Raw genomic sequence first — 25205 nt, 5'->3', positions numbered from 1 at the left:
GACAGAAGACGAGCGCCGACCTACACCGCAGTGAGGGGCCAGTGTACGCACCTGGAGATCGAGTCTGGCTCTCTGCCAGAAACCTGCCCCTCCGCCTGCCCTGTCGGAAGCTGGGTCGGCGGTTTGTAGGGCCATTTAAAGTCCTGAGAAGGTTGAACGAGGTATGTTATAGATTACAGTTACCAGTTGAGTATAAGTGTATTAACCCCCTCGTTCCATGTGTCCCTTCTCAGGCCGGTGGTAGCAGGCCCACTCCAAGAACATGAGATCTTGGAGACCCCCCGGCCCCGTTGGACATCGAGGGGGTACCGGCGTACACCGTGAGATCCATCTTGGATTCTAGACGTCGGAGAGGGGGTCTTCAGTATCTAGTGGAGTGGGAGGGGTACGGTCCGGAGGAGCGGTGCTGGGTGCCGAGGAGAGACATCTTGGACCCGTCGCTCCTGACGGAATTCCATCGGGGGGTATCCGACGCGCCCTGCGCCGCGGCCTCCGGGTCGTCCCCAAGGCCGGGAGTCGGCGCGCGTCTGGAGCCGCGCGTCAAGGGGGGGTACTGTCACGGTTTCGGCCGAGGCTGCCTCTCTCCCTTGTTCGGGCAGGCTTCGGCGTTCGTCGTCTCCGGAATTCTAGCTGCCACCGATTGATGTTTCATGTTCGTTTGCTTTTGTCTGTTTGTTTCTACACCTGTTTCTGTTTTGTAGTAATTAGTGTCCTATAAGTTTCTCGTTGTGTTTGTCTTGTGTTGTGTGTGATTGTTACCGTCAGTCTGTGTATTGCTCGGTTGAGCGTTATTTTCTCCACTGTTTGCTGGAGCGTTCGTTGCACTTGTGTGTGCACTTATTTCATCCTGACGCACCTGTTTGTGCGCATTGTCTTTTCGCCTTCGTGCGTATTTTGCTGTCAGGCTTATTTCGTCCTGTTGCCTGTGTTTAGGCAGGAATACAGCTTTTTGGAATTCAGTCTGCTTCCTGCGTTTGATTCCTACACCACACCTACAACACGACCTGACAACTCACCACATTAGGTAATCAGATGCTCCCCAAAAATATGTGTCTGCAAAAACAAATCAATGCTAGCTAGCTACGTTTTTCCTCGTTGGACCTGCATTTACAACATATCCAATTTCGGTTTGTGTGGTTGTTGGTTTAGCTTTCTGTAACTTTGCAGCAAGTACAGTCTGCATGTGTAGGCACATATTGTGTCATGATTGCAAGGTGTCCCGATATCTTTTCCATCTGTCCCGTTATATGGTTTTAATGTAAACTCTAGAATGCCTTCTAGCCAGTCAGAAACAAGTATTCAACAATGATGTGGTATAACATTTATGCAACATGCAGCAATCTAGGCTGGTTGACGATCCTCTGACTTTCTCCCGCCCAATATTTCGAATTTTGTTTTCCTATTAATTTGTATAACCATTGTGATTATTGAAATAATATCAATGCCTTTATGAACAATACTCCTCTCAGCTCATAATTGATTACCTTCTTAATAAAGCACATGCACCTTTGATTGCATTTGCAGACCAACACAAGATATATTCCTGATGGTAATAACTAGACCAAGCCTATATTCGGTATCCAAAACTGACAAGCCTGTAGCCTATATGTTGTAGGCTAAATATAAGGCCCAGGTAAAATGGAGACTCATCAATATAACCTGTGGTAACTCCCATGTGCCTTTCAACTAGTGCCCGCAGATCCAATTTCAGTAGTAGTAATAGTAGAAGTTGTAGTGATAGAAGTAGTAGTAGTGGATTAAGTAATAGAACCAAGCAATAGTACTGGAGGTAGTTGTAGTAGCAAACAATAGTAGAGGTAGTAATAATTGTAATTGTAACAGTAGAGGTAGGCCTTGTCAATTAAGAGCTATTCAAGAAGCATGTCATGTGTTAAATTGCATTCACTTTCAGATCTAACTGATTGCCCTCCCAATGCTTAACGGCACTGTAATGATGAGGCTTGAATGGGCTCATAACCTCCATAAGCACCTGCTGTAATAGCAGGCAGTACGATCACCATTAGCACAAAAGCAATAATGGCCGCCACTCCCCACCATTATCTCGATTGCCCCTTTTGGCAACACCATTGCTCTGCATTTCAACTTCCTCTTATAGGCTGTATACCTTCCCATGCGGAATAAAAATACATTAAAAATATATTTGTAGATGCATATTTTAGGATACATTGGCCAAATAATGTATTTTTATCAAATGTATTTAATAAATATTTTATATATTCCAACATATATTACAGAATGTATATATAAATGTAAATTGTATATCACAATATGTAAGTAACATATTTGAAAATATATTCTGAAATACATTAAATAATTTATTTTAAGGGCCTCCCAAGTGGTGCAGCGGTCTAAGGCAGAGCATCGTCATGCTCGAGGCGTCACTACAGACCTGGGTTCGATCCCAGGCTGTGTCGCAGCCGGCCGCAACTGGGAGACCCATGAGGTGGCGCACAATTGGCCCAGCGTCGTGTCCCATTGCGGGTCGTGTTTTTGAGGACGCTTGGCTCTCGACCTTCGCCTCTCCCAAGTCCGTATGAGAGTTGCAGCAATAGGACAAGACTGTAACTACCACATTTCTAAATGTATTTATCGCTGTATTTGGTAATTAAATTGAAAATGTATTTTGAAATGTTTTCTAAAACATGTATATTTTTTTATGTAAATGTATGGCAAACAGAAAGATTTGGCCAAATCATATTGCAATAAAGTGGTGACTGTCCTAACAATAAAACTTCAGTAGACTTTTAGATATCACATACTTATTTTACATCAGTCTCAATAAGAATGCAAGATTGGCAGTGTACAAGTTTAATCCTGATACACAAAACACAACATAAGAATTTAACAGGCAATACAATTCGTCTCATGGAAGGCCAAATAAGCACAAAGCCAACGCGACGCTCCCAACAAGCCACGCCTCCAAGTCTTCTAATTGGCTGCCGCCGCTTCAATATATTTAGTCAGAAAATGCACTAACATGCATTTTAAGCTTTTAAATGACTACAAAAATGACTACAAACATGATACATTATCGGTCATGTGGTGACTCCATGTCTTTCATGTGCATATGACAAATAAACAAACAAACTTTACAAGAGCATTGCAACCATCAGCCAAAACTTAACACGTACTGGGTCATTCCACGAAATGAGTGCCATTTGATATGTTAAAGGACATTTCATTACTATAGTATATAGTAATTACTATATTAACAACATTACGTTTTTGTCATAAAAATCAACATTATCCAAACCACATGCTAGAACAAGCGCATTTTCATTTCACTGGTGGAATCGGGAAGTTTCAACTTCCTGTGAAGTTGTCTACTCACAGTGAACCACAAAGTCCAGCATTCATAGCGAATGCAGATACCGCCCCGCTAGGTAGATGGGGCATGCCCACAAACTTGGTTCATGTCATTGTTTACTTCGAACGACCAATACACTGTAATCTCAGAACTTCTCTAGGCATTTTTTGAAACTTTTGTTTTTCACTAACGTTTGTCATCATGCCTGTGTGGTGTTCTGTCTGTCTGTGCTAATTACAGATAAGCACGAAAAATGAGTTATCTTTCACAGTTCTACCTACCAGAGATTTACCCCAATGATGCCAGTGGTTTGCGGCTATCAAGAATGATGCTTACAGTGACCAATGATTATTAGTGGGATATGGATGGGGTGTACTCGCCCCTCCTTTTCCTGTAGGCTCGCTTCGGTCTTGCGAATGTTAACCTGTTAAAGGTCTTACTCACGTTGGCTACAGAGAGCGAGATCACACAGTAGTCCGGAACAGGTGGTGGTCTCATACATGGTTCAGTGTTGGCTGCCTCGAAGCGAGCATAGAAAGCCTTTCGCTTGTCTGGTAGCCTTGAGTCGCTGGTCAGCTTGTGACTGGGTTTTGCTTTGTAATCCGTGATAGTTTGCAAACCCTGCCATATCCGTTGAGCATCAGAGCCGGCGTTGTAGGATTCGATCATAGCACTGTATTAACACTTTGCCAGTTTGATGGTTCGTCGGAGGTCGTAGCAGGATTTATTATAAGTATCCGGATTAGTGTCCAGCTCTAGCCTTTAGCTCAGTGCGGATGTTGCCTGTAATCCATGACTTCTGGCTGGGGTATGTACATACAGTCACTGTGGGGACGATGTCTTCGATGCACTTGTTAATAAGGCCGGTGACTGACGTGGTTAACTCCTGAATGTTATTGGGTGAATCCCGGAACATATTCCAATCTGTGCTAGCGAAACAGTTCTGTAGTTTATAATCCACTTCATCAAACCACTTCCGTATTGAGCCCGTCTTCAGCATGGAACAAATTCTCAGTCCTTAACGATTACAAGCATACCCATAACATGATGCAGCCACCGCTATGCTTGAAAATATGAGGAGTGGTACTCCATGATGCATTGGATTTGCCCCAAACATAACACTTTGTATTCAGGACAAAGAGTTTAAAAAATTGCCGCACTTTTTGCACTATTACTTTAGTGTCTTGTCGCAAACAGGATGCATGTTTTGTAATATTTTTTATACTGTACAGGCTTCCTTCTTTTCACTCTGTCAATTAGGTTAGTATTGTGGAGTAACTACAATTTTGTTGATCCATCCTCAGTTTTCTCCTATCTCAGCCATTCAACTCTGTAGCTGTTTTAAAATCACCATTGGCCTCATTGTGAAATCCCTGATCGGTTACCTTCCTCTCCGGCAACTGAGTTAGGAAGGACGCCTGTATCTTTGTAGTGACTGGGTGTATTGGTACACCATTCAAAGTGTAATTAATAACTTCAACATGCTCAAAGGGATATTCAATGTCTGTTTTTCTTATCTTTACCCATCTACCAATAGGTGCCCTTCTTTGCGAGGCATTGGAAAACCTCCCTGGTCTTTTTGGTTGAATCTGTGTTTGAAAGTCACTGCTTGACTGAGGGACCTTACAGATAATTGTATGTGTGGGGTACAGAGATTAGGTAGTCATTCAAAAATCTAGTTAAACACTATTATTACACACAGAGTGATTCCATGCAATCTATTGTGACTTTTGTACTCCTGAACTTATTTAGGCTTGCCATAATAAAGGGGTTGAATGCTTACTGACTCAAGACATTTCAGCTTCTCATTTTTAATTAATGTATACAACATTTGAATAACATAATTCCACTTTGACATTATGGGGTATTATGTATAGGCCAGTGACAAAAAGAAATCCACATTTAATCAATTTTAAATTCAAGCTGTAGCACAAGAAAATGTGGGAAAATCAAGCCGTGCAAATACTTTCTGAAAGCACTGTAAATGTCCAATCTTGTCCATACAAAAATCATTCCTCTTGTTGAATTGTACCTCTTGAATGAACAGTGTTGATTTTTATTGTTAATAATGCATTTGTGGTGGCAAAAGAAACCTACAGCATTGTACGCTTCCAAGTGATTTGATTTAGTAAGACAACCCGCAACAGACCTTTTAAATTACCATGAACCAGGTCCAAACGTTATTCTAATGAAATGTATCATTTGGGAATGGATGCAGTAGTGTGCAGATTTGTTTTCTTCACTTCAACTTCATTCTACCTGACACCTGCTAAGTTTCAGTGGAGGTGCATCCACTGAAACGTCTAAATTACGTCCAAATAATGTTCCATTACTTCAAAATAATGTTCAATTTCTACCATTAGAAGGCAGAAAAGTCCAGTTCACAGTCTGTCTTCTTCTGTCTAATTCCTGGCTTTAATTTTGTCCAAATAATGTTCCATTACCTCTAAATAATTGTCAATTTAGATAGAAGTCAGAAGAGTCTGGCTCGCTGTCTGTCTTCTTCTTCTTTCTAACTCCTGGCTATACCGTTTGTCTGCAGGACACTGTGTCTGCAGCAGTGGTGGAAGAGATACCTTGAAATAAAATGACTCAAGTAAAAGTGAAAGTCACCCAGTAAAATACAACTTGAGTAAAAGTCTAAAAGTATTTGGTTTTAAATATACTTAAGCATCAAAAGTAAATGGAATTGCTCAAATGTACTTAAGTATCAAAAGTAAAAGTATAAATCATTTCAAATTCCTTATATTTAGCAAACCAGAGGGCACCATTTTCAAGTTTATTTATTTATTGACGGATAGCCAGGGGCATACTCCAACACTCAGACGTAATTTACAAACAAAGCATTTGTGTTTAGTGAGTCCGCCAGATCAGAGGCAGTAGGGATGACCAGTGAGGTTCTCTTGATAAGTGTGTGAATTGGACCATTTTTCTGTCAAAATGTAACAAGTACTTTTGGGTGTCAGGGAAAATGTATGGAGTAAAAAGTACATTCTTTTCTTTAGGAATGTAGTGAAGTAAAAGTAAAAGTAGTCAAAAATATAAATAGTAAAGTTCAGATACCACAAAAAATGACTTAATTAGTACTTTACACCACTGCACACACACGTTATGTTCTTTTATCCTCATGGGGACCTAAAATGTATTTCCTTTCAAAATCCTATTTTCCCTAAACGCTAACCCTTACCATAACCATAACCGTAACCGTAACCCTAAACCTAACTCCTAAACCTAAACCTAACCACTAACTCCTTACCCGAACCCTAATTGTACCCCTAACCCTATACCTAACCCTTCATCTTAAAATAGCCTTTGTCCTTATGGGAAGTGGGAAATTTCCCCACAGGGGAGAATTTTCCTTGTTTTACTATCCTTGTGGGGACATTTGGGACCAACATCAAACACACACACACAGACCTTGCTTTCCAAATCTTCATTGATTTGTCTATCCTTTGGGAGAGGCAGTTTGGCAGAGATCCATCCTCTCTCTCTCTTCAGCTAAAACAGCCAGTCGGTCAGTCCAACATGCAGTGCTTTAGAAAACCCTTATAGGTCCCGAACAGTCAAAATCATATTTTTCATTCAATTGGATGATATTTGGATGAAACCAGATCAAAGTAGGAATACCAAAGTATGAAAAATAACTGTTCCTTCTACATTGATCAAGTTTGATCATTAAGTTACTGGTCCCCTCCCTCATGTCAAACACTTGGATTCAGGAGGCGGGATTATTAACCTTTTCACCTCTCACTGTTCCAAAATGTGATTGTTACGCAACAGGACAGTTAACCCACGCTGCCCTCAAACCAAGACACGCTGCCTGCTTGTTATCTATAGACTATGTTTCAACTTGTCAATTTCAAATTATTTTCAAACAACACTTTTATTTTCAAACTTTACAGAGAAGTAGCCCATTTCACTGTGGCAGACAATTTATGTTTGAGGCATGCTATGCTAATGTAATGTGAGGATTATATGAGCCAGACATCTTCTCACTTCGATGAGAGCCCAAGCAAGTTTAAGAGGATTTACGCAGCAGGTTAGGAGAATTAACGTATCAGGTTAGGAGAATTAGGTTAACCTGTATCCCATCTAGACATGACCTCGAAACAAGGACAACAATAATACCCAGTGTGGTTTGCAGTTCATTTCGGTAAGTTCATTTTCACATATACATTTTGTCATTTAGCAGACACTCTTATCCAGAGTGACTTACAGTCAGTGGTAGATAATCAACACATATCACAGTCATAGCAAGTAAAACGTTTCTGTAACCATTACTGAGAATGTTGTTGCTGTTCAGTATTTCAAAATACAAATATTTTGTATCTGATCTTTATGGTATTATGTAATTGTATTTTGTAATTTTAGACCATCCCTGCACACTGTATGTACTGTCTGTATGAAGCATAGCCTAATGTGTGTATTCCTTTATAACCGTGGACACGTGAGGTACTAATTTCATAACCATTATGGTATTATACTCAATTGTGCTTATGTACATTATTGTATTAGTTTTGTAAAAAAATGCTAATGGAGTCTAAGAAGTATTAGCTTGTGCTGTATCCTATGGAAGTTGCCCTCATCATGACCATTGTGTATTAATTTGGCCTGTTTAGCATAGTTCTGCCCTGCCCCCTTGTGGAGCACTTGTTGAGCTCTTCAGTTACTGTTTCTTACAGTGCATTCAGAAAGTATTCAGACCCCTTGAACTTTTCCACATTTTGTTACGTTACAGCCTTATATTAAAATTGATTGAATTGTTTTTTCCCCCTCATCAATCTACACACAATACCCCATAATGACAAAGCAAAAAGAGGTTTTTAGAAATTTTTGCAAATGTATAAAAATGAAAAACTGAAATATACATTTACATAACTATTCAGACCATTTACTCAGTACTTTGTTGAAGCACCTTTGGCAGCGATTACAGCCTCTGGTCTTCTTGGGTATGACGCTACAAGCTTGGCACACTTGTATTTGGGGAGTTTCTCCCATTCTTCTCTGCAGATCCTCTCAAGCTCAAGTCCGGTTGGTTGGGGAGCGTCGCTGCACAGCTATTTTCGATTGGGTTCAAGTCCGGGCTCTGGCTGGGCCACTCAAGGACATTCAGAGACTTGTCCTGAAGTCACTCCTGCATTGTCTTGGCTGTGTGATTAGGGTTGTTGTCCTGTTGGAAGGTGAACCTTCGCTCAAGTCCGAGGTCGTGAGCGCCCTGCAGCATGTTTTCATCAAGGATCTCTCTGTACCTTGCTCCGTTCATCTTTCTAAAATCCTGACTAGTCTCCCAGTCCCTGCCGCTGAAAAACATCCCAACAGCATGATGCTGCCACCACCATGCTTCACCGTAGGGATGGTGCCAGGTTTCCTCCAGACGTGACGCTTGGCATTCAGGCCAAAGAGTTCAATCTTGGTTTCATCAGACCAGAGAATCTTGTTTCTCATGGTCTGAGAGTCCTTTAGGTGCCTTTTGGCAAACTCCAAGTGGGCTGTCATGTGCCTTTTACTGAGGAGTGGCTTCCATCGGGCCACTCTACCAAAAAGGCCTGATTGGTGGAGTGCTGCAGAGATGGTTGTCCTTCTGGAAGGTTCTCCCATCTCCACAGAGGAAATCTGGAGCTCTGTCAGAGTGACCATCGGGTTCTTGGTCACCTCCCTGACCAAGGCCCTTCTCCCTCGATTGCTCAGTTTGGCCGGACAGCCAGCTGTAGGAAGAGTGTTAGTGGTTCCAAACTACTTCCATTTAAGAATGATGGAGGCCACTGTGTTCTAGGGGACCTTCAATGCTGTAGAAATGTTTTGGTACCCTTCCCCTGATCTGTGCCTCAACACAATCCTGTCTCAGAGCTCACGGACAATTCCTTCAACCTCATGGCTTGGCTTTTGCTCTGACATGCACTGTCAACTGTGGGACCTTATATAGGCAGGTTTGTGTCTTTACAAATCATGTCCAATCAATTGAATTTACCACAGGTGGACTCCAATCAAGTTGTAGAAACATCTGAATGATGATCAATGTAAGGATGCACCAGAGCTAAATGTTGAGTCTCATAGCAAAGGGTCTGAATACTTATGTAAATAAGGTATTTCTGTTTTTTATTTGTAATACATTTGCAAACATTTCTAAAAACCTGTTTCGCTTTGTCATTATGTGGTATTCTGTGTAGATAGATGAGGGAACAAAATAATTGAATCCATTTTAGAATAAGGCTGTAACATAACAAAATGTGGAAAAAGTAAAGGGGTCTGAATACTTTCCGAATGCATTGTATGTATATCATTCATAATTGTCAATGCAACTTATTATTTTTATAGCTGTGTTATTATGTTACTTCATTGTAATATTGTTTTATAGCTCTATCCTGATATTGTATTCTAATTACTAATAATTCCTCTTTATTCTGTACTTTCAGAAACCACAAAAACACAAAGTATTGTACATAATTTGCCAACATCATCAATGGAACTGGACATCTTTCTTGCTGAAGATTGAGGCCAGCTTTTGTATGCATACTGTTTGAATGTACACTCCTTTACAGTTTTACTGGAGAAAAGAACTGCAAGAAAAGAGATAGGCCTATACAGTGAGGGAAAAAAGTATTTGATTCCCTGCTGATTTTGTACGTTTGCCCACTGACAAAGACATGACCAGTCTATAATTTTAATGGTAGGTTTATTTGAACAGTGAGAGACAGAATAACAACAAAAAAATAAAGAAAAACGCATGTCAAAAATGCTATGAATTGATTTGCATTTTAATGAGGGAAATACGTATTTGACCCTCTGCAAAACATGACTTAGTACTTGGTGGCAAAACCCTTGTTGGCAATCACAGATTGTAGTTGGCCACCAGGTTTGCACACATCTCAGGAGGGATTGATAACAGCAAGAAAATACTTTACTTGACCCCCAGCGTCATAACACGTTATGAGGGAGATGGCAAGGGGCTTTGCACTCATCAAAGCCAGCAGCAGGGCCAGGAGGGGTGAAATGGCTGGCGGCCTTCCAGCTACCACAGACCTCCTGTACTTCACCCACTGTTGGTCTGTCTCCATCACCACCAGAATCTTCAGATGGACCTGGGACTTCGTCGGTGGGCAAGGGGTTCTCAGATTCAGGGTTCTCAATGACCACAATTTTGGGGGGCAGCTCCTCGCTGCCAGACTCTGATTCCTCACTTTCATACTAAGACTCATTGTCAGAATTGACAAAGATCTCAGGAATTTCCACATTTGTGAGTTGTCTCCTTTTGAAAGACATTGCTAATGCTACAGCTTAGCCCACTAGCTACAAACATAAACAACTCTGAATGGCTCCGATTGAGTGTCAGGTGTGAAGTGATTGGCTGCCAGCACATGCCACTCGTATTAATAAATCACTATCAGAAAATGGTTTGTGTGGTAATAATTTCTATATTTACTGTTTTATTCACGTTTTCAAGTACTGGTGACAAATCAGGAACTCTGATTCATGCATAGATTGTAATGGACACATATTATTTGTGTAAAATACATTTTTGAAGGTTGTACTGATTATGATGAGCTAATGCTAAGCTAATTGCTGGCTATGTGTGGAGCCATGTTTGTTGTCATTGTCATCATTACATGCATTTTGGGTGTCACGTTAACGTCTGACAGACCAAAGATGTTATAACAAACGAGGTGAAGGGTTTGACTGTGTTTGTGCAAAATGTTTCTGTGAAAATAACAGTGTGGCCAGCTTAAACGTTGACTTTTGCGTCTAGACGTTCTAATGATGTTCTAAGCACACCAGTTTGAGCGTGCGCGTCAAAAGGTTAAGGGCTTTTTGTGACATCACATAAAGCCACATTTTAATACACCAATGGTAACGTCTTATTTACTTATCTAATTTAAATAAGTACACCTTGTAACCAACATCGCAGAAGGTGTATTCGCAGAGGGGCGTGGTTTACATAGCTAGGTAGCTAGTCTACTGGTGCAAAAAGCGTGTCAGCAAATATAATTAGAGGTTTCCCCTATTCATCTAAGGCAAAGATACTTATAGGTTTCCACTTTTATCTGTGTCTTGTGTTAGCTTGTAACTGGCTAACTAGGTCTTCAGCAAGAACTGGAACAAAAGCAGGGAAAGGGTTGCCCAAAACTCTGACACTGTTGTCATTAGTGATGGGTAGTTCGCAAACTAACTGCTCTTTTTGAACTTATATTTTTGGTGAACGTCAGGAACTGAATCGCATTTGTGAAAGAGCTGTCATTTGGCACCCTGATATGCAGTGGTGTAAAGTACTTAAGTAAAAATACTTTAAAGTACTACTTAGGTAGTTTTTTGGGGTATCTGTACTTTACTTTACTATTTATATTTTTGGCAACTTTTACTTTTACTTCACTACATTCCTAAAGAAAATAATCTACTTTTTACTCCATACATTTTCCCTGACACCCAAAAGTACTTGTTACATTTTGACAGGAAAATGGTCCAATTCACACACTTATCAAGAGAACATCCCTGGTCATCCCTACTGCCTCTGATCTGGCAGACTCACTAAACACAAATTATTCACTTGTAAATTATGTCTGAGTGTTGGAGTGTGCCCCTGGCTATCCGTCAATTTAAATAAACACGAAAATTGTGCCCTCTGATTTGCTTAATATAAGGAATTTGAAATGGTTTATACTTTTACTTTTACTTTTGATACTTAAGTACATTTGAGCAATTCCATTTACTGTTGATACTTAAGTATATTTATAACCAAATACTTTTAGACTTTTACTCAAGTTTTATTTTACTGGGTGACTTTCACTTTTACTTAAGTCATTTTCTATTAGGGTATCTTTACTTAAGTATGACAATTGAGTACTTTTTCCACCACTGCTGATTTGCATGCTACTACTACTGCTTTTTATGCAGATAAGTTAAAAAATAATTATCTAAAGAGGGTGAATCCTCACTGCCGAAGCAATTCATATTGGGGAGAGCGCGTCAATCCATTTTTTATGGTTTTAGGTCGATTTAAACATTTTGAATGAAGAGCCGTTTGGAAGTCAAATAAGCCGTCTCTTTTACGTGAACGGAGCCAAATGAGTCAGTTAACGAAAAGACTCTGAATACTCATCACTAGTTGTCATATCATTACATCAAGAGACATGCCACACAGAAGATTCATACAAACTTCTTGACATAATTGATAGTCATGATGCACTATATATACAAAAGTATGTGGACACCCTTTCAAATTAGTGGATTCGGCTATATCAGCCACACCCATTGCTTACAGTTGTATAACATCGAGCACACAGCCATGCAATCTCCAAAGACAAACATTAGCAGTAGAATGGACTTACTGAAGAGCTCAGTAACTTTCAACGCGACACCGTCATAGGATGGCACCTTTCCAACAAATCAGTTAGTCACATTTCTGCCCTGCTAGAGCTGCCCCGGTCAACTGTAAGTGCTGTTATTGTGAAGTGGAAACGTCTAGAAGCAACAACATCTGTCCTCGGTTGCAACACTCACTACCGAGTTACAAACTCCATCTGAAAGCAATGTCAGCACAAGACCTCTTTGTTGGGAGCTTCATGAAATTAGTTTCAATGGCCGAGCAGCCGCACACAAGCCTAAGATCACCCTATGCAATGCCAAGCGTCAGCTGGAGTGGTGTAAAGCTGCCGCAATTGGACTCTGGAGCAGTGGAAATGCGTTCTCTGGAGTGATTAATCACGCTTCACCATCTGGCAGTCCGACGGACAAATCTGGGTTTGGCAGATGCCAGGAGAACACTACCTGCCTGAATGCATAGTGCCAACTGTAAAGTTTGGTGGATGAGGAATAATTGTCTGGGGCTTTTTTTCATGGTTCGGGCTAGGTCCCTTAGTTCCATTGAAGGGAAATCTTAATGCTACAGCATACAATGACATTGTAGATGATTCTGTGCTTCCAATTTTGTGGCAACAGTTTGGGGAAGGCCCTTTCCTGTTTCAGCAAACAAAGCGAGGTCCATACAGAAATGCTTTGTCGAGATTGGTGTGGAAGAACTTGACTGGCCTGCACAGAGCCCTGACCTCAACCCCATCAAACAACTTTGGGATGAATTGGAATGCTGACTGCAAGCCAGGCCTAATCGTCCAACATCGGTGAGGTCACTAATGTTCTTGTGGCTGAATGGAAGCAAGTCACCGAAGCAACGTTCCAACATCTAATGGAAAGCCTTCCCAGAAGAGTGGAGGCTGTTATAGCAGCAAAGGGGGGACCAACTCCAAATGAATGCCCATGATTTTGGAATGAGATGTTCGACGAGCAGGTGTCCACATACATTTGTACTGTACGTTTGAGGCATGCTATGCTACTGTAAGTCGATAATTAGTTAGACTTCTCTCTTCGATGAGAGCCCAATTGTAGAAGCACTCCACCAGTGTTTCCTCAGGTCAAGTATGCCGACATTGCTCATCTCCAGTCAGAACAGAACCTGTCTGAAGTTTTTCCTCCTGGTACATTTTCCGGCTGGCTCCAGCATTGCCTTCATTGTTGTTTTCCTTACTGATAATTACTGTTTGCGTTTATATCAAAGTAAGTGCCTATCACAATACAGTTTCTGTAGATTGTGTTATGCCATTTCTGCTGTAGCACATTGTATTTATGTATGTAGCATAATGTTTTTTTGTGTGTATTCCTTTATAACTGCGGACAAGCGAGGAACTGATTTCATAACCTTTATGGTGTTATACTCAATTGTGCTTATGTAGTTACATTTTTCTATTAGTTCTGTAAAACAATGCTAATGCTAATGGCGTCAAAGAAGTATTAGCTTGTGTTGTATACTGAAGCTGCCCAGCCTGGCCTTATCATGACCACCACATTGGCCTGTATTTGGCCTGCATAGCTCTGCCCTGCCCTGTCCCCATGTGGAGCCCTTGTGGAGCTCTTCAGTTATTATGTTTCTTGTAATATTGTTTTATTGCTGTGTCCTGATATTGTATTCTAATTACTAATAATTCCTCTTTATTCTCTAAGTTCAGAAACCATACACACGTTATTGAACATCATAATAACTGGAAGTGGAGATATTTTGTGCAGCAGTTTGAGGACAGCTTTTGTATGCTAGCAACATACTGTTTGGAGAGGGAGAGGGAGTAGGGAGGATGAGGGAGTCGAGAAGATGATGAGGGAGTGGGGTGGTGGGTGAGATATTGTCAATAGAATTGCATAATGGAACTCTATTTGATTTGTATGTGAACTGTATGTCCAATTACAAAAAAGGGCTTTGCACTCCAGACTGGAACTCATCAAAGCCAACAGCAGGGCCAGGAGGGGTGAAATGGCTGGCGGCCTTCCAGCTACCACAGACCTCCTGTACTTCACCCACTGTTGGCTCCAAGTGAGAGTCAGGGGTGACGTGATTGGCTGCCAGTGTGGTGATACTGATGATTTGTCTCCACAGATGGTTTGTTTACATAGCAGGTTAGGAGAACTAATGCAGCAGGTTAGGTGAATACATTTTCTTTAATCTACGTAATCCCCAAAAGTAATTATTTATCATGAGAAGGCCATAAACAATAATAAGTATTGCTGCATACTCAAAGAAAGGTAAAAATCTCACCTTTCTGGTAAAAATAGTTATACATTGATGAGGTGTAGTCACTTTTGAGGACACAAGCTCAAGGCCACAGTACAAATATGATAAAAATATGAAATATTTTAGATGATGTATTTCCTATTCAATAAAACTGTATGAATAAGGCTTGAAATTACATATGCTTTCTAAATATAGTATACTGAAATTATAAAACGCCTATAAGATTTCACCATCCTTATAACTGTAAAATACATATTTCTATGTTTAGTGTTAGAGAAAATTATAATTTTTCTAAAGATCTCTCTTGATCAAAGCGTCTGTCCCCATCACTGTGAACATTTCACAGAGCTCTAGCTTGGCTTCCTAAACTCGTTAGAAACTCGCCTTTCATCCCATATTAATCGTGTCCGCCTATGACAAACATAAAGTGTTTTTTGTTTAAAATCTATTAATTATTTTAGATGAATGGGTATAAATCAATATCTGAATGTGCTACAGTGATGGAACCACTCTCTCCTGCTGCACTACAATGTAAGGATTGCAGGAATGTGCTTTGTCAGTGGCTGTGATGTAAGGTTCAGCCAGGAGTTGATGGACAGTCGGCAGAGCGAATGAAATGGTAGTACAGACATCCCAGCTTCAAGTGGTTTCAGATTTCAAATCCTACATCACATAGGTTCAGAAAATATACTACTGTGTCCGCTATTGCTCAATGCAAGCCTTTGTGGTCCTCTGTAGCTCAATTGGTAGAGCATGGCGCTTGTAACGCCAGGGTAGTGGGTTCGATCCCCGGGACCACCCATACGTAAAATGTATGCACACATGACTGTAAGTCGCTTTGGATAAAAGTGTCTGCTAAATGGCATATTATTATTATTTTCGATCTACGGTGTCCACAGATCAATTTATTGATCAATTTAAAATGTTGGTCAGAACCAGTACCACAACCACGCAGGTCCCCTAAACAGGGGACTTTACATCTAAGAGGTTTTAAGAGAATGAGGTTATGGTTAGGAAAAGGGTTAGGCTAAGGTACAATGCTATATTTGTCAACAACTGTTGTCCCCGGCGACACCACTAGATGGAGCTGTTGTAGGTTTAGCTGCTCCATCTAGCCACAATGGTAAAAAACGTAAACAAACCATTTGATGCATGGGTCACCATCAGAAAATGGTTTGTGTGGTAATCATTTCTTTATTTACTGTTTTATTCACAACTTTTCAAGTACTGGTGAGAAATCATGCATTCAAAATCTTGCATAGATTGCAATGGACACGTGTGTAAAATACTTTTTTAAAGGTTGTACTGATTATGATAACCTAATGCTAAGCTATTTGCCGGCTATGTGAGGAGCCATGTACAGTGGGGAGAACAAGTATTTGATACACTGCCGATTTTGCAGGTTTTCCTATTTACAAAGCATGTAGAGGTCTGTAATTTTTATCATAGGTACACTTCAACTGTGAGAGACGGAATCTAAAACAAAAATCCAGAAAATCACATTGTATGATTTTTAAGTAATTAATTTGCATTTTATTGCATGACATAAGTATTTGATACATCACAAAAGCAGAACTTAATATTTGGTACAGAAACCTTTGTTTGCAATTACAGAGATCATAGCTGTGTGGAGATATGGGCAGTAACGGAGCTAACGTTATCACTTGTTTGTGCGCTGTGACCCGATACACATAGCCACAAGAAGAAAACAAGGTAGCTCCTTATCTGCCGCGGAGAGGTGGAACCAGCCATAACTAAGCATTTTTAGGTCCACTATATAAGACGTCAGCATTTCCTGTTCATTGAGCTCTCACTCTATTCACTTTGGTGTGGGCATTGTGACAAGCTGCCTTATCGATAAGTTTTTTACAAAGTGAATATTCTGATTGGTGATTGCCCTCGTCTCTCCTCATTATTGATTAAAATATCCACCACATTTGGCGACGAGGATGGGATGTGTAACTTCACCTGTTGGTCGCTCCTGAAGATCTGGGTGAAACTGTGGACAGGGGATCCAAATTGGATCTCAGGGGAACCACGCTCCTGAAATGAACAGCTGGACCCGCCTAAGATCTGAGAGGAAGCGGGCATGGGTTGATACCATATCCCGAACATAGTATTGAGAGAGGTGAGCAGGACAATCTACCGATAGGTTAAGACGCCCCTGTTGAGGGTACGCTCAAGAGCGGGGACTTCCCTGAGAAGCCACAGCTGAGGAACCGACGCACCTGTTGAGGGTACACTCACAAGCGAGGACTTCCCAAAGAAGCCAGAGCTGAGGTAACTAGCAGGACTGAGTTGAGTTGATAAGAGTGTTATTAAGTGAGGTATCCTTGGACATAATTGTTAAATCAGCCGGTTGAGGGCAACCGAAAGTCTGGTTGTTTGGATATCCAAACCCCAGTATCCTCCCACTCAACTCTGCATGATTTTGCCAGGGACACATGTAGTGCACTATCTTCAAACATGTAGAGCTCTTTCTGTGCAGGGGTTAGATAAACCCCCAAAGCACAGCTACAATACAACCCTTCACACTGGATAGATTCTGGCGCTACACTTTCTAACAGCCATTTGTTCGCATATCTCAGGTCTCTTGTCAGAGAAATGGGAGGTGCAATGTAAGGTTGCTTCAGACATGAAACTGCTCTCGTGGCCCCAATGGGTTTTAGCCATTGAGAAAACACAAGCAATATTGGGCACCTCATTATCAACGTCCCATGCGTAATACCAGTCACAAAACTCATTAACATTAACATAAATTGCTCCCCCTCCTCCTCCTCCTCATGAATAATGGTTAAATCAGTTGGGCCACATGTTATGTTGATGCCCAGTTTACACAGGAGGTCCCTGTCCATCAGATTGACAGGACAGTGGTCAGAGTAGAGAAATTGATGCTGACACTTCTCCTCACAAAAGGAGAAAGGCAGAGGCATAGTTACATGCTCTCTAAATGGGAGGCCTGAAGCCTCTACAGTTTTGACTGTTTCGCTAGACATGGGAGGTTTTGTCATAGCCTTACAGTTAATCACAGACATCGTAGCTCCTGTATCAACAATAAATATTATTGACACACCGTTGACGCAAGCCTCCACTGTTGGCTCGATTCGAGGAAGTGTATGGCTCTTTAAAAAACGAATGTTCTGGTTGCTCTGACAATTCTAACTCAACTACTACTTCCCCTTCCGCCCGTCAATATTCTCCCTCCTCCTCCTCTCCTGGATTGTACAGGGACATCTGCCAGGCCCCTGGTTGGCCGCTGCCTTGAGGGTCCCCTTGTGGGTCCCATTGTTGATGAGGGGCCCCCTGTTGGGGTGGCCCTGGGCATTGGTTGGTTGGAGGCTGCCATGGCTGTTGAGCAGGGGAGATACCACAGTCCCTGTCCTCCCGCTGGGCCTCCCTCTCGAGGGCCCCCCCTTGGGGCTCCTCTACCGATAGTTTTTAATAAAGTTAATATTCTGATTGGTGATTCATTATTGATTAAAATATCCACCACACCTTAAGCACACAGCCAAGATAACACAAGAGTGGCTTCGGGACAAGACTCTGAATGTCCTTGAGTGGCCCAGCCAGAGCCCAGACTTGAACCAGATCGAACATCTCTGAAGAGACCTGAAAATAGCTGTGCAGCTATTTTCAGACAGAGTTTGAGAGGATCTGCAGAGAAGAATTGGAGAAACTTCTCAAATACAGGTGTGCTAAGCTTGTAGCATCCTACCCAAGAAGACTAGAGGCTGTAATCGCTGCCATAGGTGCTTCAACAAAGTACTGAGTAAAGGGTCTGAATACCTACGTAGATTTAATATTTCCGTTTTTTATTTTTAATACATTTGCAAACATTTCAAAAAAACTGTTTTTGTTTTGTCATTATGGGATACTGTGTGTAGATTGATGAGGGGATTTTTCACTTTTTTAAATCAATTTTAGAATAAGGCTGTAACATAACAAAATGTGGAAAAAGTGAAGGGGTCTGAATACTTTCCGAATGCACTGTATATCGGTCCCTCTCCTCACAAGCAACACATTTGCCTGAAGAACCCATAAAGTCCGCCATTATCGATTTTCCACCATTCTGAATTTTATGAAAAACACTTCAAAAGTTACTCCTCTGGCACCGAATGACCGATCTTCACAAAACTTGATATTTGGCATTTATGGACCAAGATCTGTAAACACACTATAATCAAGGTTAATATATCTAACAACATGGCCGCACCTGATCAATAAACATTCATGTAGCTCTGTAGCTCAATTGGTAGAGCATGGCGCTTGTAACGCCAGGGTAGTGGGTTCGATCCCCGGGACCACCCATACGTAAAAATGTATGTACACATGACTAAGTCGCTTTGGATAAAAGCGTCTGCTAAATGCCATATTATGTCACATAAATCAGTCACAGATATTCATATTGTAACAAAACTTGGTACATATGTCCCAAACACTGTGAAGACTCAATATCTGCAAACACATTCATATCGACCACAGGGTGACGCTATAACATGCACATTTTTATATCTCTTGATCTGTTTGACTTTGGTCGCATGGTGGCGATGTTGGACAGGAAAAAACATGCATGGAAGCTCATTGGCTTATAGCGGCCATATTGCTTGAGCTAGAGTCTTGAAATGTCAAATGGCAAATTCGGTGCCAATCGGTACAGTGGTTCTGGAGAGGAAGATGTTTAAAGTACACCCGCCATCAGACAGAGATGTTTCAGCTGTGTGTTGCAGCTGTAGGCACACAGTCACACAGACACACAAAAACATATTTACACACACAAACACATTGGAATTTATTTGGAATTGATCAAAACGTGCTATAAAGGTTTGCTGTGTTATAAGTCATGGATCATCATCATATAAGCCATCAAGGAAAGGGTATTAGATATACAGGGTCATCTGAATGCAAGACAGTGGGGTGAAATTAGGGTGGGATAGAGAGCTCATGAGAAAGAAAGAGAGAGAGTTGTTATTTCCTTGGGTTAAGATTTAGTGCATGATTTTATAATGGTCAAAATATGTCAATATGCCTGAATTAAATTGCTGGTTGTGTATTAACTTGTCCTGATTGGATATTTCTGCTACAGAGTAGATGACAGACAATTGTACAGGGTCATTAACATGAGAGGCAGGAGGTTTCTAAAGCATAGAAGAAAGAGAGAGTGAGAAAGTGTGTTATTGGATCCATGGGAATTATTTGAGCCACTTGTGCATGTTATGATTTTTAAAGTATACTAATAACATCTACCATTTTCCTATATCATAGTGCTATGTACTAGTGCATTGTTATCACAATGAGAAAAAGTTAAACCAATTTATATTTGTAAATGTCTGTTGTAGATAATTTGGTGAACATCTTCAACGGCCACATTCAACAAATTCCATTCAGGGGCTTCAAGTGTTTTTGTAACATTGCTTTAACAGTGCTGACGCCTGCACAGTATGTTTGCCGAGTGAAAAGGAAGATTATATCAGACAATGGAAAATCAGACGTTTGCCTGGTAATCCGTGAGCAAAATGTGTATCAAGGTAAGCATGTGAAAGTTGTGCCAGATTAACAGTTCACGTGTTGGTGTTCAAAGTGAAATTTTTTATGAAATAGGTTTTTGGTATTTGTAGAAGTATTATCTCTGATGGTATGTAGCTAGTTAGCTACAGGATAATGTTGGCTATGTAGCTAGCTAGCTATCTACAATGAACTGATGTGGATAGCAAGCTAATGTTAGTTATTAAGAAATTACTGATTTGGTGTTTTAAAGAAAAATCTTTCAGAGGGTCGTTAGTGTATAGTGTCAGACTTTGATAGTAACGTTATCAACATTTCTGTAGCCTGTCTGGTGGAAGCTTTGAAAGTACAACATTTCAGTAACCAATTTAGCTAGCTAGGTAGCTAGTTAGCTAGCCAACCTAGCTATTAGCTACTCCACGTGACTCACATTGTATTTGGTTAGTTGAAAAAATATGCTTTTCATAGAATTAATTAGCAATTACAAAACTAGAATGGATATGAACATCCATTTGTGGCAGCATCATGATGTCTGATAGCTAACAAGCTAACGGCAGGTAGCTAATACATTAGCCACCTATCTAGCTTCGCCAACATTTTGTGAAAAGATGCAAATTCTCAAGGATTGACGGTGGAAGCTGGTAGGATGGTAAAACTGATCATAGATGCATTCTCTCCACTGAAGTCTCACTTTGTACAAGCTGTCCCCAAGTGGTTTCACTGACCTCACTTCATTCAGTCAGTGACAGTGTCATGATTAACTTTTAAGGGCTCTCAAAAAATGTGTTAACGTTAGGTACCTTTTCCAACAATAACAGTGGTGGGAATGTGTTTTGCAAAGTTAGGTTTCTTTGCTCTAATCATATCAGTGACTGTCTGATCTATGATTTCCCTATCTGGTGGAATAGGTCAAATTTCAAATATTTAGACAGAAAGACGTGTTGCTACTACAGTACAATATATGAGCTTTTATGGTCTGTATAATTTGATAAATTCCAGACATGAAAGTTAACAATGGTTTAGAAAGAGACACTATGTTGCCAGCATGTTATAACCACAACCATCTACTACCTAGTACTGATGGGATAAAGATTCAGTCCTCAGCATCGAATACACCGATTGAAAATTGGGCAGTAAAGAACGGAGTAGGGAAGTTCACAGAAGGGAAGCACACTAGTGACATTCTGAGTAATTAGCTTATTCATACCACACAGGACTTGACATGAACTTTTTTAGCCAAACGCTAAAAAAGGCTAGGGTTTGTTATCAGTTCGGTATTGGATAATACACCGTGAAATATTTTGTGGACATTGGCTAACGTAATAATCTGGTCTTTTTCGTGTTCATCTGATTGGATTCGGACTGTGATCTGCTATTGTGGATGGTGCTTTCAGGTAAGTCACATAGACCACACAGGGCTTGAAATCAACTTTTTTTTTTACTTGTACTTCGGACATGTAGGACTGATGTTTTTACTTGTCCTAAAGCTCAAGTGACTTGTCCCAAAATAAAACATTGTCTGTAATACCATTGGCCAGAAATGTGAGTGAAAATGGTGTTGTATGATGCAAGTAACCACTGCTGGTCTCTGATCGCATGTACAATCTCCTGCCGTTGTACCCATCAGCAAGGCATTTAACCTCCCACAACGTAAAATAACTGCATTGTTAGACTACTGTGTGGTCAATACTCCATCTGCACACAAACACACACACATATGCACACACGCACGCACACACGCACACACGCACACACATCTAAACAAGTGGATAATATACTGTGAAATATTATGCTGACATTGGCTAACGTAATTCTCTCTTGTCTTATGCATCAGTTCATCTGATTGGGTTACTGACTATTATGGATGGTGTTTTCAGGTCAATCATAACACACCACACATTGATAAGGTCTCCACATATGGACACTGTTTTGCAGAATCAAAGCAAATGAAAAATTTTCTCACATGCACAAACACACTCACTCACTCTCTCTCTCTCTCTCACTCACACACACACACACACACACACAAACCTTTGCACATTGACTTGGGTACTCATATGTGTAGTGAATGTTACAGTTGAATATGAATGTGTAAATTTTGAGAACCTTCATATTTTAGTTATCAATACAATTACAATCATTGATAAGTACCACATGTGAAGTCTAATGTGAACATCTGTTTTTGCAATAAACAACATCTTCTATCAAGTTCCACTGTCCTCCAAGAGTTGCTGAATTTCCTGTTTCCTTCTGTTGTTTTTCTCACCCTCACACGCAATGCCATGCCAATTGGCCACATGGTGGCGATTTAACAATCGATTTAACAATCAAACTTTGAAGGTGGCGCCCCTCACCCCATGTGACCTAGGGACCTAAAAATTGGTACATAGGTCCGTCTCCTCACAAGGAGCACATTTCCCTCAATAACCCATAAAGCCTGCCATGATGGATTTTCCGAAATTTTGCAGGAAAAAAAGAAATGCTATTCCTCGAACACCGATTTACCGATCCGCACGAAACTTAACATGTGGCAAGTATGGAACAAGGTCTCTCAACGCAATATTTTCCAGACTAGTAACAGAAACAACATGACTGACCAATAAGCATTAATGTGGGCGTGGTCTGTTACATTAATGCATATAAATCAGACACCTACAGTGGGGAGAACAAGTATTTGATACACTGCCGATTTTGCAGGTTTTCCTACTTGCAAAACATGTAGAGGTCTGTAATTTTTATCATAGGTACACTTCAACTGTGAGAGACGGAATCTAAAACAAAAATCCAGAAAATCATATTGGTTGATTTTTAAGTAATTCATTTGCATTTTATTGCATGACATAAGTATTTGATACATCAGAAAAGCAGAAGTATATTTGGAACAGAAACCTGTGTTTGCAATTACAGAGAATATATGTTTCCTGTAGGTCTTGACCAGGTTTGCACACACTGCAGCAGGGATTTTGGCCCACTCCTCCACACAGATCTTATCCACATCCTTCAGGTTTCGGGGCTGTCGCTGGGCAATACAGACTTTCAGCTCCCTCCAAATACTTTTTATTGGGTTCAGGTCTGGAGACTGGCTAGGCCACTCCAGGACCTTGAGATGCTTCTTACGGAGCCACTCCTTAGTTGCCCTGGCTGTGTGTTTCGGGTCGTTGTCATGCTGGAAGACCCAACCACGACCCATCTTCAATGCTCTAACTGAGGGAAGGAGGTTGTTGCCCAAGATCTCGCGATACATGGTCCCATCCATCCTCCCCTCAATACGGTGCAGTCATCCTGTCCCCTTTGCAGAAAAGCATCCCCAAAGAATGATGTTTCCACCTCCATGCTTCACGGTTGGGATGGTGTTCTTGGGGTTGTACTCATCCTTCTTCTTCCTCCAAACACGGCGAGTGGAGTTTAGACCAAAAAGCTCTATTTTTGTCTCATCAGACCACATGACCTTCTCCCATTCCTCCTCTGGATCATCCAGATGGTCATTGGCAAACTTCAGACGGGCATGGACATGCGCTGGCTTGAGCAGGGGGACCTTGCGTGCGCTGCAGGATTTTAATCCATGACGGCGTAGTGTGTTACTAATGGTTTTCTTTCAGACTGTGGTCCCAGCTCTCTTCAGGTCATTGACCAGGTCCTGCCATGTAGTTCTGGGCTGATCCCTCACCTTCCTCATGATCATTGATGCCCCACGAGGTGAGATCTTGCATGGAGCCCCAGACCGAGGGTGATTGACCGTCATCTTGAACTTATTCAATTTTCTAATAATTGCGCCAACAGTTGTTGCCTTCTCACCAAGCTGCTTGCCTGTAGCCCATCCCAGCCTTGTGCAGGTCTACAATTTTATCCCTGATGTCCTTACACAGGTTTCTGGTCTTGGCCATTGTGGAGAGGTTGGAGTCTGTTTGATTGAGTGTGTGGACAGGTGTCTTTTATACAGGTAACGAGTTCAAACAGGTGCAGTTAATACAGGCAATGATTGGAGAACAGGAGGGCTTCTTAAAGAAAATCTAACAGGTCTGTGAGAGCCAGAATTCTTACTGGTTGGTAGGTGATCAAATACTAATGTCATGCAATAAAATGCAAATTAATTACTTAAAAATCATACAATGTGATTTTCTGGATTTTTGTTTTAGATTCCATCTCTCACAGTTGACGTGTACCTATGATAAAAATTACAGACCTCTACATGCTTTGTAAGTAGGAAAACCTGCAGAATCGGCAGTGTATCAAATACTTGTTCTCCCCACTGTATATTCGTATTGTAACCAAACTTTGTACACATATTCCAAACACTGTCAAGACTCAACATATGCAAGCACATTCTGATCAACCACACAGTGGCACTATAATGGGCACATGTTTATATCTCTTGATCTGTTTGACTCACAGTGATGAAATTTGACACACATAACAGTCTAGCTAATATGTAAGGTATGGTTCAGTTGGACACATTGGGGGCTCTGTTGGACATGTAAAATCATTCATGCAAGTGGCCACATTGTTTGAATAAGTCTTGGAAAATATAGATGCTATATGACAAATTTGGTTCCGATCAGTCCAGCGGTTCAGGAAAAGAGGAGGTTTAAAGTCATCAATATCATACTTTTTCTCTCAAAAATACATCAAAAGCATTTTGCATGATCTGGTTGATTTTGAGTTCTGACATTTGCCAAGAATGGTAAGGATTACAGAAGTAGCTCATCCAAGGGCGATGTGTCCGATTTGTTCTGATGGTGGCACAGTGTGCCCACTGCTTGAACCCCGGCAACTCTGCTTGCAGCTTTAATTATTATTATTGTTATTATAGAAAATACATTGTATGTT

At 40.9% G+C, this 25205-nt stretch overlaps 1 protein-coding gene across 1 annotated transcript in view; it reads right to left on the bottom strand.

Annotated features, from left to right (window-relative positions):
* LOC121547935 (pro-neuregulin-3, membrane-bound isoform-like) overlaps nucleotides 1-25205 on the bottom strand; it is a 472942-nt gene that overhangs the window by 379997 nt on the left and 67740 nt on the right. The window lies entirely within an intron of this gene.

Source organism: Coregonus clupeaformis, chromosome 31 (genome assembly GCF_020615455.1).
Source record: "Coregonus clupeaformis isolate EN_2021a chromosome 31, ASM2061545v1, whole genome shotgun sequence".
NCBI classification, from domain to species: Eukaryota; Metazoa; Chordata; class Actinopteri; order Salmoniformes; family Salmonidae; genus Coregonus; species Coregonus clupeaformis.
Note: the sequence above shows the minus strand (reverse complement) of the source record. Positions and strands in the feature narration are given on the sequence as shown.